This window comes from Lactuca virosa, chromosome 9 (genome assembly GCF_052849685.1).
Source record: "Lactuca virosa cultivar CGN04683 chromosome 9, Lactuca_virosa_CGN04683_v6, whole genome shotgun sequence".
In the NCBI taxonomy this organism is placed as follows: domain Eukaryota; kingdom Viridiplantae; phylum Streptophyta; class Magnoliopsida; order Asterales; family Asteraceae; genus Lactuca; species Lactuca virosa.
The window spans coordinates 212,626,725-212,641,405 of record NC_136434.1 but is presented as its reverse complement, the minus strand read 5'-3'; positions in this window follow the sequence as shown (position 1 = coordinate 212,641,405).

Genomic DNA, 14,681 nt, shown 5'->3' with positions numbered 1-14,681 from the left:
TTAATTAGAACTAGACTCTTCATTTTGTAACCTTTGCCAACTTTTATGAGTTTTATGATTCTTAAATGTGACTTTTCATATAACTTGAGGACAAGTTACAAAAATACACTTTGGAATCAACTCTTAGATTAAAATGGATTGAAAACAACTATTTCACACAACTTTTCTATTAATCTAAGAACCTCATAAGAACAAGATAATTCAAATCATCAATCTTCACGAAATTAGCATGAACATACAAACTAATACAAATCTTGAAATTATGACAATTATCTTAGAAATTGGATTAGCATGAACATTACCACATCAAAAACAAGTTTATAAGTCCAAAAACATCTTAGGGTAATGTTCCTAGTCCAATTCCAGCCAAAACAATCGAATATATGCATCCAACTCGATTTTTCAGCTACTTTTGCAAGTATAACAAGAAAACAAGCCTAGGCTCTGATACCACTGTTGGGTTATGAGCATTCTAACACTCCTAAGTGTACATGCAACCCTAAATACCTTGGATCTATGTTTTCTCTATTATACATACAATTATGAACATCCAAGGTATTATCCTAATCTAGTATACAAAATAATAAATATAACAAGATAGAATACATACCTCTTTGATGTAGAATATCTTCATGAAGCTTGAGTGCCTAGTGCCCCAAGTGTGACACCTCAAATGGTTCACACAACACCAAATACACTTGGAATAACTTGAGAGAAACTTGAACACTCCTTGAAATCGTCTAGCCCTCACACTCACATATTAGTGCACGATTTCTTGAGCCATGGGATTCTTTTATATGGTGGCTATTAGGGTTACACCATGTAACTCATAACTTTACCCATTACTTATGCTCCATGGATTTTAACCTCCATGGAGTATCCATGGGTCACCCCATGGACTTAGTCCAACATAAGGAATCTTGGATCACAAGCCCACATATATAAGAATGAATGATTTACACAATCAACCCATATATTTAATTAGTCTCCTTTTGATCACTTAATTAATTCCAAATTAATTCTTGATCAATACTAATTAAATAACCTTATTAATATATTAGAACTTATAATATATTAACCAACCTTAAGTGTTATTTCTCTCATTATAGTTTATCCAAATGCATGATGCAATGCAACCCAAATGGACCATGCCGGGTCGGGTCAAGTCTTACCAATTATAGTTATGGACTTAGACATTAATCCAACATTTAGAGGGTTTATTGACTGAGGATGGTGGCCAGGAATGAGGCCATCTCATTCTTTATATAGGGACACATCCAAAGTTATGGTTTCCACTATGTGCCTAGTACCCCCAACGTACCCTCTGGTACGCCCAGCGTACTAGGTGGCTCCGCTTAAAAATCACGCACATGAGTACGCTAAGCGTACACACACGTACGCCCAACGTACTCCACTGCCACCTTTTTCAATTAAAGGACTTATCCTGCCATAACTTCAAACTTCTATTGCTTCCTCGATATAACTCCATTTCCAATGAATCTCATATCCTAGGAAAGGTGTCAAGATGCTCTACGCTTCCAGCATGCTGAACGTGCTTGATCCTACTCAGACCGATACTCCTTGCATGCTGAACGTGCATGATCCTACTCACACCATTTGTGAGGGGATCTGCAGGATTCTCTTCTGATGATACCCTCTTCATGACAAGGGGTCCTTATTCTACTCTATGTATAATGAAATGGTATTTTCTGTCGATATGTCTTGATCTACCATGATCTCTTGGTTCCTTTGTCAAGGAAACCGCTCCTTCATTATCATAGAAAATCTCCATTGGCACTTTTATGGCTGGCACAACTCCAAGGTCTTCGATGAAGTTCTTTAACCATATAGTCTCCTTTGATGCTCCGCTTGCTGCAATGTACTCCGATTCACAGGTAGAATCAGCCACCATTTCCTGCTTGGAACTTTTCCAAGTTACTACTCCTCCATTAAGGGTAAACACCTAGCCAGATTAAGAACGAAAGCTGTCTCTGTCTGTCTGAAAATTGGCGTCACTATACCCAGTTACTCTTAAGTCATTAATATTGGGTTTTGAGCACTATAACACTCCTATGGTGCACATGCAACCCTAAATGCTTTGGATCTATGTTTTCTCTAACTATACATGCATATTTTCAATTTTCCAAAGCATTGTCCTAACTAGCATACAAATTGCCAAATGAATAATACATCTAGTTAGATGACATACCTTTTAGAAGGACTAGTAGTTCTTGACCTTTGAAAGCTTGAGCACCTCAAGTGTGATGCCTCTAATGGTTCACAAACACCAATATGCAAAAGGAGGCTTAAGAGAATAAGTTACTTAGCTTAAAAGGAAGGTGTAACCGATGTTGCTTCATGAGGGTTCTATTTATAGTGTTGCACATGCTAGGGTTACACTTTGTAAACCCTAATGACCCATGACTTTCTACATTCGCATGCTCCATGGATTTAACCTCCATGGACTATCCATGGATTATCTCATTGGATTAGCCCATCTAAATAATCATGGATCATTGGCCCACACTACAAGAATTATTGATTTACATAATCAATCCCCACATATTTAATTAGTCTCTTTTGACCACAGAATTAATTCCAAATTAATTCTTGATCACTACTAATTAAATAATTTCATATAAATATATTTTACTTGTAATATATTAATAAACCATAAATAACCTTATTCTCAAAAGTCCATCATATCAAATTGCATTGATGAAGGCAACCCAAAAGGACCATGCTACAATCAGGTCAAGTACATCCCAGTAATAGTTATGGGCTTAGACACCAAATCCAACAGTCTCCCACTTGGATAAGTCTAATAACTATTATTGCTAATGCGACTTCAGGATTCGACTTAGCAATCGTAAGCTTTCAAAAGCTTGGAACTTTTTGGATCTGATTCGCACGTTAAATCGGCTACAGTCTCCTGATTGGAACTTTTTGGATCTATGTTTTCTCTATTATACATGCATATTTTCAATTTTTCCAAAGCATTCTCCTAACTAGCATACAAATTGCCAAATGAATAATACATCTATATAGATGACATACCTTTTAGAAGGACTTGGAGTTCTTGACCTTTGAAAGCTTGAGCACCTCCAGTGTGATGCCTCTAAAGGTTCACAAACACCAATATGCAAAAGGATGACTTAAGAGAATAAGCTATTTATCTCAAAGAGAAGGTTCAACCGATTTTGGCTCATGGAGGGTTCTATTTATAGTGTTGCACATGCTAGGGTTACACTTGGTAAACCCTAATAACCCATGACTTTCCACATTCTCATGCTCCATGGGTTTTAACCCCCATGGACTATCCATGGATTAGTTTAGCCCATCTACATAATCATGGATCATTGGCCCACACTACAAGAATTTTTTATTTACATAATCAATCCCCATATATTTAATTAGTCTATTTTGACCACAAAATTAATTCCAAATTAATTCTTGATCACTACTAATTAAATAATTTCATATAAATATATTATACTTGTAATATATTAATAAACCATAGATAACCTTATTCTCAAAAGTCCATCCTATCAAATTGCATTGGTGAAGGCAACCCAAAAGGACCATGCTACAATCGGGTCAAGTACATCCCAGTAATAGTTATGGGCTTAGACACCAAATCCAACAGTCTCCCACTTGGATAACACTAATAACTATTATTGCTAATGCGACTTCAGGATCCGACTTAGCAATCGTAAGCTTTCAAAAGCTGCTGTCGAACTCTGACCTAGTCAGTGACGCGTCCTTCAGATAAGGGATCATATACTCCTCAGTTCTCAAGATTTCTATATGCGGACAAACACATGGAACACTCTAACATCAGTCAAATTTAGGTCAAAAATAAATTGATCAATAATCGTAATTGGGATGAACAGAGTGGTAGAGACTGTAACAAGGTTTCCAAAAACATAAAGAACACTGAAATCCGAGTTATAACGAATAAGTTATGACCAATCGAAGATCCGCGACAGAACCGACAAAACACTGTTCAGTGTAAAAAGTGAATTATCAATAAAAGGATTTTTAGCCATAACAATCTAAATGAAAGTTGTAGATTATGTTAAATCGAGAACGTTCATAAAAAGATCGTCAAAATCTGACTTCGTATGAGGAAGTTATGATTTTTCTAAGTTTCAGTATAGTAGTATACAGCTAAAAACTCGAAATAAAGATCGAATGATTTATAGCCGATACAACCTAAACGAGAATCGAAGGTCTCGTCAATAGTAGTACAACGGTAAAAAGACAGATGAAAACGGACGTCGGATAAAGAAGTTATGAATTTTTAACGGATTTCCTGTCCCGGTCTGTTAAAAATAATAATATTAAAAATAAATTCAAAATTAGCCGACGAGGTTTAAACGAAAGTCGTAAAGTATAATTTTACCTACGCGTGCATATAAATAACGTCGAAAACGGAGCTCGTATGTGAAAGTTATGAATTTCGCAAGTTTTGGGCACGCAAATCGAAAAATGTTGAAAACCGGGAAATTTTGCATGGTCACCCTTCGGCCATGTCACCTCGCATGCGAGGCTTCCCCGTGTCACCACGTGTTCACTGCTGATTGGACTGAAGTTACTTGTGGCACCTCCTGATTGGACCGAAGTCGCGGGCCTCTCCTGAACCGACACGCGCCTCGCACCGTGGCTACTTCCGAACCTCGGCTTCGTGTCCTTCGCTGCTGATGATGCGTGGCTGCTAACTCCTCCTCCCCCTCGCCACCTGTTCGAACACGCGTCGCCATCTCCTCTCTTCGGACCGAACCCTCGCACCTATATAAAGGGTAAGATACTCTCCGGTTCTTAACCCATTTTACACCATTTTTGGCCCTTTTCACTTCTTTCACTTCCCCAAACTTCCTTACAACCACCCCCCCCCCCCCCAAAGCCCCGGTATCGTATCTAAAACCCGAAGCAAGCTCCGAAGTCCCGGAATTATCAAGAAGCTAACCTCTTTCCAGTCAAAGTGCTGTCCGCATAAAGCCCGGTTTTTACTCAAAAACTCGCAGTTTTTTTACTCATACCCCTATAATATACCTTTTTAAATGATTTTAAATGCTTTTTAAGGGAGGGAATACAAGTTGAACACAATCCAAATTGTGTTAATAATTGTATGTGATAATAATCACACAAAGGGTTTCCTTATGCTTTTAAGGATTACCAAATACGTCCAAAATGACTTAAAGCCATGTTAAATCTTTAAAGTCATGTAAACTCTTTTAATACAGTTAAATTCTTTGAAAAAGGTTTTATAAACTATTTCAAATTATAATTGCCAAAATCATGTTTATATATAGATAAATATATAAATAAGATTTGAAGGGCTTAGGACTAATGAATTATCTTATTTCCTTTTCCTTGTTTGGATGTGGAATTAAGGTGGTGTTATTTGTCCGAAGGTCGTTCCCTTCTTAAGTATATATATATATATATATATATATATATATATATATATATATATATATATATTATACATATATGAATATAAAAAGTTACTTCATTCGGTATAATTACATTTGTATCATGCTGAGCAAAGGTGTTCATCCATGAGAAATTATGCTAATCAGATAGAACATATAAATTATAATAGGTATAATTTATGATTCAAAACTAAATATATAAGTATGATTCATGATTGTATACTCTTTATTCCAAGGAAATTACTAACAATTCATTTATCTATACCAGAATATGTATAAAACTTTTAGTATATGGATAATATATTAAAGAAGTAATAATACATCACACCGGGTTTGCATTAACAAGGGTACAAACGTACCAGGGTTAGCAATCACGGGGTAATAATACATCGTAATCTCGTTGAAACAATAAACTTGTGAGACTCTTCATGGTGTACTTATCTAAGTACGACCTTAAGTCCTGACTTATTAACCATAATCTCTTGAAGGGAGAGCGTGAATTTGTGTATAGATCTATATGGGACTGACAATCCCGCACCTTCACTGTTCGCAACAGTGTGGCCGGCAGGCCTAGGGTGACAAATGTCATATTGTTTCCGACGCCTGAAGAACGTCGCATCAGGCACATCAGTCACATTAGTATGGTTAATAGAACTTACATGGATAAAACAACGATTAAATTACTTAGTAATATACTTCTCTTAAAACAGAAAGAAAAGATAATTACATCCTATCTATTTTACTGACCAAATATACCTTCTCTTAGTTTTTACTTATAGTAAAAACAAAGTATCATGAAATCAGGTATGGCAAATATATACTTGTACTTCTTGTTTTGGAACGTTTAAAACCACAAATCAGTATTATGGATAATACAATATTTTCCAGGATTAATACCAATGTTTTACTGTAGAACGGATATAACTAAGAATACTTTTACAAATGAAACGGTTTATGGGATTAAACTACTTTTACAAATGGAACGGTTTTATGGGATTTAAAACTACTATTTAGAAACGGTTTTATGGGGATTTAAACCTACTATTCAGAAACGATTTTATGGGGATTTAAAACTACTATTCAGAAACAGTTTTATGGGGATTTAAAACTACTTATCAGATGGAACTTAGTCATTCACTCTCTTTAAACTAAGTAATTGCAGAGGGAACTATTGAGGTTATCAGTTTATCACCTCAGGAAATATAGGATTTTCTGGAGGAACCAACTAACTTTTCCAAGACCTTAGAGTATACTTTATATAACTAAAATACCTATGAACTCACCAGCTTAAATGCTGATCTACTCTTTCAAAATAACTTGTATTCTTAGGAATCCAGTAGACAGGTATTCTCCCGAAGCTTTTGAGAATACTACCTAGTACCGTACTGCGACTCTTGTCTTCTACTGTACCTACTTTGGTGTTTGAATATGTAATGTTTAAACTATTATGTAAAACTTATACTTATTAATGCAATGGTTGGTTGTACTTTGATTACTATATTGCATGTGTTGTGATACTTACATGAAGTCCTCCGCCCCCGAACGTTTCCGCCATTCTGGTTTGGGGGTGTGACAGATTGGTATCACAGCAATGTTTATAGTGAACTTAGTATATCAGTCATATACAACTATAAACCCATTGGGATAAAAACACTCTGACCAAGAGTTATACTTTAAAAATATAATAATATTTTATAAAAGTATAAGTACATGCAGAATATATATACTAGAATGAGTATCACAAGAAGAACAAAACAAATGTATTTGGATGTTGGACATTACAGTTAAACCTGGACAGTTATGTAATCATATATGGGATCAATATAGCCTGATTAACTATATTCATTTTATATACGACCAACATGTGTTTGGGAGTGATTGTAGTGTTGCAACAAGTCTAAAACTTACCTAGGTACCATACGAATTCTAGAACCAAACATAAAGGTTAAAATACTATAGGAGTATTTTAGGATGCTATAACAAGGAAACTGAAAACTTATCAACTTCTTATATCTAGAATTCTAAGAATCAAACTTATAATTAAAATACCAAGGAAGTATTTTAAATACCATAAATAAACTTTTGGGAAATGTTAAAAAAAAATCTTCTCTGGTACGTCTATAATTACTAAGTGGATACGTTAAGATTATATATAGTTGAGATTTTATAAACTTAGAATATGTGATTTTCACTCTACTTCCTTTTCCTTGTTTGGATGTGGTTTTAGAGTAGGATTACTTATTCGAAGGTCTATTTGATATGGATTATATATAATCGGTACACACCATGTGATTATAGAAGGACCAGAAAGGATCACCTTTGTAAAAATTTAAATTTTCTCATAGATTCCTTAGACATTCCCATTCTCGTATAAACCCCTTAGATAAATGTAATCACTCCAGCAATCGATAGAAGAGTCAAGGAGGATCCAACAGAATTTCATTATGAGAATTCTGAGAGAGAAACAGATGAGAAGTAAAGAAACTATAGAAATCATTTAGTGCCCTTACCCTATTAAGGACGCCAATGAGAGATTCGCATGAACTTCCGAGATTCAAAATCTTCATTACGAAGTAATGGGGATCAGTGTCAGAATCGGAAGTAAGACAGCTCAGGAATTCAATATACCTACGGAGGAGAAGGACACCCTATAGATTCATGTGAAGTGTTTGAACGCCTTTTCATCTAAGTAATAACTAGTAAATCGATTCAACCTAGTGAGTTAGTATTTACATTACTCACATTAGGTTTTGAGCTTATCTTCTTTTTCCTGTCACAGCTGATAACAATAAATCGGATCACAAAATCTCAACTGATAGTGATTACTTCTCAAATTCATAAGTCTATTTTATGTAGACTTTATTATGAATTGTTTTCAAATCATTTCGAAAGTTGGAAAATGATATCCACCAATCGAAGGTAACTTAGTTCGGATGATACTCGGTTCATAACCATTCTAGAAACTTATTTCTGCTCCTTACCAGGACTGTATCATAGGGATGCAGGTCGAATCATTGAGAACAATATAACAAAACGAAAGATTTATATGTAGATACAAATGATTAGAATACATCTAGAGCCAACGATAGTCGCTCACGAGCTCATTTTCTTATCATGAAACAGGATCATGCCTCTGAAGAAACGTAACCAACCCACCAGCAAAACACCAATCCTTCAAATAGATGCGGCTACGTTTCAAGCTGCAGTCACAGCAGCTGTAACAGCTGTAACAGCTGTCATGGCACATCTTAATGCTAACAACGCAAATGTTAGTGGTAATGCTATCGGCAACCCCGATCGTGGTGATGACCAAGTACAGCAACGAGTACCTATTTGTAAGGACACTTCGAACCTTAAGCCTAATATGCTGAAACGAAAGTTCGAGAACAAGAAAGGGAGTTGTTCAACTCAAGAACCCAACAGAGGGCAACGAACTGGGGCAGTCAATACCCCCATCAGCCCTGTTATTCCAGCACCGACCACGCCGTACTTAGGAAACTTCCCACACTACAACAAGTGCAACTACCATCATCGTGGAGTTTGCCGAGGGCTGCATTGCAATAGATGCAACATGAAGGGGAACACCGCCCGCATCTGTAGAACTCCGGTTGAGTTCATCACTTCAATTACCAATGTTGGAACCATTCCAATATGTCACCTTTGTGGTGAAATAGGACATTACAAGAGGGACTGTCCAACAGAGAAGAACGACGGGGGAGCAGGAGAAGTTTGACTCCAATACATGGGAAGGAATCAAAGAACCCTGCTATATTTTTGGTACGCTTCCAAATCCCAATAATTATCTATAATTATGATTACTCTCCCGTTCAAATTAAATCACAACATTCATATAACATTTGAAACCCTAACAGGTAAGCTATGATGGCTTAGTATATACATAAGGGTCATTTATAATTAAGATTTGTAGACTTAGAGTGAGTAATCCCGCCTCATTTCTTGTTCCTTGTTTGGTTGTGGATTTAGGGCAGGGTTGCTTAGTCAAAGGTCTTACCAATCTTAATTATACATGACTTTTAGACACCAAGCGATTATGGAGGGACCTAGTAAGGATCATTTCATGAAATTTCATAATTTCAAATTATCAGAATCCTCGTATTAATAGTACCTGCCAATTTTGAATCAAAAAGGGGATTCGTAACAGTAATAACAAAATAAAACCGGAAGCGCTGAAAACTTAGGTACATATGATAGTTCACTATCCTAAGTAATCATTTCCCCCAGAACGACTTAATATCTATTTCGTCGAGAAAATTCCGACATCCTCATTCGACATGGTTTGGCCTGGTCCTTACCATGTAAAAATTCTTATGCTGTGTAAAAGAACTTTTTCCTTCATCAGCCGTAAGATGAAATTCTTCCAATCCATAACACAAACCCTTATGTCATCTCTCATTTCAAAACTTCAGAAGTACCCATGCGAAGGGTACCACGCCCTTCTAGCCTACTCAGTAGACAGGAAACTTGAAACGAAAAGCACCAAAGTAGTCTTAGAAGTCAGTAACCACCGAAGTACCCCAATAGATCTCATTGGGAAAATCATTGTACCGCAGGTCAAGTTCAAGAATAGAGACTAAGAACTCATTAGGTTAATCTATCACGGCTAAGTATATACACGAGAGTGGTATACAATTTAGACTTAACAAGATTTAGGATGTGTAATTCTGCCCTATCTTCTGTTCCTTGTTTGGTTGTGGACCTGGGGCAGAGTCACCCATCCGAACGTTTTGTGAAATCTAAATTATATACGACTCGTATACACGAGGTGATGATAGATGAGCCAAGTATGAGTCTTATCAAAGCAAAAGCCGCATGCTTACTGCAACAACTGGAGATACCTGAGTGGAAGTGGTAGCGGATTACAATGGGCTTTATAATCAAGTTACCAAGGCAACAGATGGACTGGATGCCATTTTGGGTGATCGTCGACAGATTAGCCAAGTCCGTGCACTTCCTACAATTTTGAAGAAACAGGCAAATAGAGAAGATAACTAGAACGTGTGTTGGAGAGATTAGTCATAGGGCACGGTGTTCCAATATCTGTTATCTCCGTTAAGATAATAGAATCATCTCCCAGTTCAGGCAGTCACTTCAGAAATCTTTGGGAACTAGAGTAGTCTTGAGCATATGTGATCGACTATGGTAAAGTATGGGATACCCATCTACCAATTAGTTGAGTCCTTTACCATGCTAGCATTTAAGTTGCTCCATTCGAAACCTTCTGTGGTCGCAAGTGCAGATCCTATCTGCACTGGACTAAAGTTGGTGACACCCAACTAGCTAGAGGTCAAATTTCCACATAGCACCTTCGCTGGACCGAAATTATTCCAAGAGACTACCAAAAAGAGAATACGAATCAGGAAGCGACATGAAGCTTCCAGAGTTGATCAGAGAAGCTACGACTTCGATAAAAGAAAACCCTTGGAATTCCAGGTTGGTGACCTTGTCATATGAAAGTCTCACCCTGGAAGGGCAAGATACGCTTGAGAAAGCGTGGAATACTAAATCCAAGGTACATAGGACCATTCGAGATTCTTACCAGAATCGGTCTTGTAGCTTATAAACTTAAACTACCACAAAAACTTAATAACATTCATCCCACCTTTCACATATCTAATCTAAAGAGGTGTCTACCCGATGAAACACTTGTTATTTCACTCGATGAAATCAAGTTAAATAAAAGTCTACACTTTGTAGAAGAATCAATAGAAATCATGGATAGGGAAATCAAATGAACCAAGCAAAGTCTTATCCCGATAGTGAAGGTTCGCTGGATTGAAAACCGGGGACCTGAATTCACTTGGGAAAGGGAAGTTTAGATGAAACGAAAATATCCACATCTTTCCCTTAGTCCATGAGTATCATTTTAGACTTAATTTCGGGACGAAATTCCCTCTAACGAGGGGATAATGTAACACCAGTCAAATTTAGATCAAAAATAAATTGATCAATAATCGTAATTGGGATGAACAAAGTGGTAGAGACTGTAACAAGGTTTCTAAAAATATAAAGAACACTGAAATCCGAGTTATAACGAAGAAGTTATGACCAATCGAAGATCCACGACAGAACCGACAAAACACTGTTCAGTGTAAAAAGTGAATTTTCGATAAAAGGCTTTTTAACCATAACAATCTAAATGAAAGTTGTAGATTATGTTAAACCGAGAACTTTAATAAAAAGAACGTCAAAATCTGACTTCGTATGAGGAAGTTATGATTTTTCTAAGTTTAAGTATAGCAGTATACAGTTAAAAACTCGAAATAAAGATCGAATGATTTTTAGCCGATACAACCTAAACAAGAATCGAAGGTCTCGTCAATAGTAGTACAACAGTAAAAAGACAGACAAAAACGGACGTCGGATAAAGAAGTTATGAATTTTTAACGGATTTCCTGTCTCGGTCTGTTAAAAATAACAATATTAAAAATAAAGTCAAAATTATCCGACGAAGTCTAAACGAAAGTCGTAGAGTATAATTTTACCTACGCGTGCATATAAAGAACGTCGAAAACGGAGCTCGTATGCGAAAGTTATGAATTTGGTAAGTTTTGGGCATGAAAATCGAAAAATGTTGAAAACCGGGAAATTTGGCATGGTTACCCTTCGGCCACGTCACCTCGCATGCGAGGCTTCCCCGTGTCACCACGTGTTCGCTGCTGATTGGAACGAAGTTGCTCGTGGCACCTCCTGATTGGACCGAAGTCGCGGCCCTCTCCTGAACCGACATGTGCCTCGCACCGTGGCTGCTTCCGAACCTCAGCTTCGTGGCCTTCGCTGCTGATGACGCGTGGCTGCTGACTCCTCCTCCCCCTCACCACCTGTCCGAACACGCGTCGCCATCTCCTCTCTTCGGACCGAACCCTCGCACCTATATAAAGGGTGCGAGACTCTCCGGTTCTTAACCCATTTTTACACCATTTTTGGCCCTTTTTCACTTCTTTCACTTCCCCAAACTTCCTTACAACCCCCCAAAGCCCCGATATCATATTTAAAACCCGAAGCAAGCCCCGAAGCCCCAGAATTCTCGAGAAGCTAACCTCTTTCCAGTCAAAGTGCTGTCTGCATAAAGCCCGGTTTTTACTCAAAAACTCGCGGTTTCTTCGAGAAATATCATTTATAGAAACGAAACGCTGCCCAAATCACCACTTATCATGTGAGTTCATACCCCTATAATATACCTTTTTAAATGGTTTTAAATGCTTTTTAAGGGGGGGAATATAAGTTGAACACAATCTAAATTGTGATAATAATTGTATGTGATAATAATCACACAAAGGGTTCCTTATGCTTTTAAGGATTACCAAATACGTCCAAAATGACTTAAAGCCATGTTAAATTTTTAAAGTCATGTAAACTCTTTTAATACAGTTAAATTCTTTGAAAAAGGTTTTATAAACTATTTCAAATTATAATTGCCAAAATCATGTTTATATATGGATAAATGTATAAATAAGATTTGAAGGGCTTAGGACTAATGAATTATCTTATTTCCTTTTCCTTGTTTGGATGTGGAATTAAGGTGGTGTTATTTGTCCGAAGGTCGTTCCCTTCTTAATTGTATATATATATATATATATATATATATATATATATATATATATATATATTATACATATATGAATATAAAAAGTTACTTCATTCGGTATCATTACCTTTGTATCATGCTGAGCAAAGGTGTTCATCCATGAGAAATCATGCTAATCAGATAGAACATATAAATTATAATAGGTATAATTTATGATTCAAAACTAAATATACAAGTATGATTCACGATTGTATACTCTTTATTCGAAGGAAATTACTAACAATTCATTTATCTATACCAAGATATGTATAAAATTTTTAGTATATGGATAATATATTAAAGAAGTAATAATACATCACACCGGGTTTGCATTAACAAGGGTACAAACGTACCAGGGTTAGCAATCACGGGGTAATAATACATCGTAATCTCGTTGAAACAATAAATTTGTGAGACTCTTCATGGTGTACTTATCTAAGTACGACCTTAAGTCCTGACTTATTAACCATAATCTCTTGAAGGGAGAGCGTGAATTTGTGTATAGATCTATATGGGACTGACAATCCCGCACCTTCACTGTTCGCAACAGTGTGGCCGGCAGGCCTAGGGTGACAAATGTCATATTGTTTCCGACGCCTAAAGAACGTCGCATCAGGCACATCAGTCATATTAGAATGGTTAATAGAACTTACATGGATAAAACAACGATTAAATTACTTAGTAATATACTTCTCTTAAAACAGAAAGAAAAGATAATTACATCCTATCTATTTTACTGACCAAATATACCTTCTGTTAGTTTTTACTTATAGTAAAAACAAAGTATCATGAAATCAGGTATGGCAAATATACTTGTACTTCTTGTTTTGGAACGTTTAAAACCACAAATCAGTATTATGGATAATACAATATTTTCCAGGATTAATACCAATGTTTTACTGTAGAACGGATATAACTAAGAATACTTTTACAAATGAAACGGTTTATGGGATTAAACTACTTTTACAAATGGAACGGTTTTATGGGGATTTAAAACTACTATTCAGAAACGGTTTTATGGGGATTTAAAACTACTATTCAGAAACGGTTTTATGGGGATTTAAAACTACTTATCAGATGGAACTTAGTCATTCACTCTCTTTAAACTAAGTAATTACAGAGGGAACTATTGAGGTTATCAGTTTATCACCTCAGGAAATATAGGATTTTCTGGAGGAACCAACTAACTTTTACAAGAACTTATAGTATACTTTATAGAACTAAAATACCTATGAACTCACCATGTTAAATGTTGATCTACTCTTTCAAAATAACTTGTATTCTCAGGAATCCAGTAGACATGTATTCTCCCGAAGCTTTTGAGAAGACTACCTAGTACCGTACTGCGACTCTTGTCTTCTACTGTACCTACTTTGGTGTTTGAATATGTAATGTTTAAACTATTATGTAAAACTTATACTTATTAATGCAATGGTTGGTTGTACTTTGATTACTATATTTCATGTGTTGTGATACTTACATGAAGTCCTCCGCCCCCGAACGTTTCCGCCGTTCTGGTTTGGGGGTGTGACAAACATAGTCATACTTATTGTCCTGCAATTTGTTTCTCGATTTTTCGTCTGACATAAAACATAACTGAACACATCAATTTAGTTATGATCGGGCCCGACCCATAGTCAAAACATAATCATCGAGGG